This window comes from Gossypium raimondii, chromosome 11, assembly GCF_025698545.1.
Source record: "Gossypium raimondii isolate GPD5lz chromosome 11, ASM2569854v1, whole genome shotgun sequence".
Classification (NCBI taxonomy): Eukaryota; Viridiplantae; Streptophyta; class Magnoliopsida; order Malvales; family Malvaceae; genus Gossypium; species Gossypium raimondii.
Window position 1 is genome coordinate 25,663,351 of NC_068575.1, and position 2,837 is coordinate 25,666,187.

The 2,837-nt window shown below is 36.3% G+C and overlaps 1 non-coding gene across 1 annotated transcript; it reads right to left on the bottom strand.

Moving 5' to 3' along the window:
• Positions 1–1,930: 1,930 nt before the first annotated feature.
• On the bottom strand, positions 1,931–2,036 carry LOC128035049 (small nucleolar RNA R71). Its single transcript, XR_008191453.1, has one exon. It is a non-coding gene; the product is annotated as a small nucleolar RNA R71 (small nucleolar RNA).
• Positions 2,037–2,837: the final 801 nt, after the last annotated feature.

Sequence of the window (2,837 nt, forward strand, 5' to 3'; positions counted from 1 at the left end):
TGCAATATATTAAACTAGTTTTCACATTTAAGGATCTTGAATACTAGCATTCTCGTTATGTTTTTAATTCAGTTTCTTTAGTTTTGTTTACATTCAATACAATGTGCACATCGAGTCTTTTATTAACCGTAAGTGTTGAATGAGGCACAAGGGAGACCTAAGACATTTTGTAAGTGTACAGGAGACCATTAGAGGGCATTTCAGGTCAATACGGGACATTATGTCACAACATGGGGGAACCAATGTTGCAACATAAAGAGAAAAATAGATAAAGTGAGAAACTGCCTTCAACGTCACGACATAGGTCGAGGGTGTCGCAACATACCACTAAAGATGGCTATATAAGAACATGGTTGCTACGTCGCGACACAAGTCCTGGTGTATCGGGACATTGACTTTATGATGGGAATAAAACACGAAGTAGGGGCATTTTGGTCTAACAATCGAACTTTAAGCTCGGGAACATCAGCTAACCTAGGGTTAAGGATGACAGCTACTTGAAGACTATAAATAGGCACCTTTAGCACATGTAAAAGACATCTTAGTTTTAACCTAGTTTTCTTCTGTTAAATTTAGTCATGTTTTCTTTATTTCTTAGGTTATCCTAGTTTTAATTATTTGTTTTCTTCAAGTGATCTAATTGTAAAGGAGATCAACTTCTGTGGATTCATGCTTATTATTTATATCAATCAAGCTTTCCTAAAACTCTTTATTTCAATCCATACCCTATGGTAATTCTTCCATTTATTCCATGTTTATGAAAGTCATGAGAAACTAATCCTTCTATGGGGGATTAGCGAGTGGAAGCATGATCTCTTAACTATTTTGTAGGGTTACTCAATGGATTAATTGCCCATCCGTGAACACCTTGACCCCTATCCAGTTTGTACTGTGAGGTCAGAAGATAAGTAGTCATTGTTGAATCGTTATGTTAGTGAGAATTAATATTTTTATGTTATTTTATATCCTTAATTTAGGAAACCCTAAAATTATATCTTTTTATACTTTCGTACTATAACTGACTTAAAATATTAATTAGATATTTAATTGTTTAGGTTAAGATTCATTTAGTACTCACCTATTTCGTTGTAAAATCTATATTACAACTCCACCTGTATACTTGCGGATGCCACCTAGTAATTCTTCATTCTATTGCAGTATTCACACTCTGGGCATTAGTACATCCGGAGGCGATCAAGCTGTTGGTGTCGTTGCCGGGGAGCCAACATCATTAGATTGATTTTAATTTTCACAATCCAAAAGAATAATTAGGAAATTTCTTAGCTATAGATACAATTTTCTTTTGTTTTAATATTACTAATCTTTTCTTTCGGGGTTTGGTGTATGACTCGAAGTAGTGACACGCCTATTGTAGTAGCCATAGATCCAATAATTTGAAGGAATTGCAAACAGCAGCAGTAGTAGCAAATGCAAGATCCACCACCACCAGTTGCAATTAGTGTACCACATGACAATCCATTGTTCTGCGGTGTTAACAATAACACCCTAGGAGACCTACCAACACCATAATTACCCTCAAACGTGCATATGGCTTGGAATGAAAGAACTTTACGGGACTATGCCCTACCAAGTTTAGATATGGTTCAGGAAAATATACCAAGACTGCCAATTACAACTAATAATTTTGAAATCAAACCGACAATGATACAAATGATCCAAAATAATCTGTTGTTTAGGGGCACTATGACAGAGGATCCTAATCAACATTTGAAACAGTTTCATCAACTTTATGATACTTTTAAGTATAACAGGGTAACAGATAACACTATTCATCTTTGGTTATTCCCCTTTTCTCTGATTCATAACACCTTTTCTTGGTTAGACTCGCAGGCTCTAGGATCGATCACGACTTGGAATGAACTTGCTGGAAAATTCTTACAGAAGTTTTTCCCGATTAGTAAAGCAGTCCAATTAAGAAGAGAGATTGTTGTCTTTAGACAGATGGAAGGAGAAAGCTTCTATGAGGCATGGGAACACTTCAAAATGTTGATTCAAAAATGCTCGCACAACAGATTTATTAACTGGATGAGATTACAAATATTTTTATAATGGGTTGGATGCAAACCCAAGATCTGGATTAGACGGAGTAGTCGGAGGATCCTTTTTGAATAGGACTTATGTGGATGTGTATGAAATTATTGAAATATGGAATTGAACTCCTGTCAGTGGCCAACTAAACGATTCACATATGGCTAGAAACCCACTACGGTCAAAGCTATTCAATAGGATGATAAATACTAGCAACTAGTGGATAGACTCAACTATATTAAAACTGCTTCTACACCATCTACTCATTGAGGAGACAAGCCAGTCTTCCATTATATCAATAATCCTGCTGAGGATATAAATTACGTTGGGAATAGGGGTGGAATCCCTTATTCAAACATATACAATCCTGGCTGGAGATCACTAAAAATTGAGATGGGAAGGAAACCAAGAATGATGTAACAATTTAAGTCAAGTTAAAAACACTAATTACCAACCTCCTTACTTGTAGAAACCCCAGGACAGAGAGTGACCATATGTTATATGGTCAACATCATGATAGAATTGAGGGAGAGATGCAGTCAATGCGAATAGATGTCAAGCAAGTGCAGTCTGAGTGCATTAACTAACAAGAACATTGACTAAGCTCGAGCATCAAATGAGCCAATTAGTGAGCATGATGGGCGATATCAAAAGAAAAATTGGCTCAGGCATTCCCAGTAACACAGAAGATAATCAACAGAGGGAAGGCAAAGAGCATGTGAAAATTGTAGAACTCTGATTGAGCAAGTACTAAGTTGCCTAGAAATACCTATCCTAGGGGTAACTAT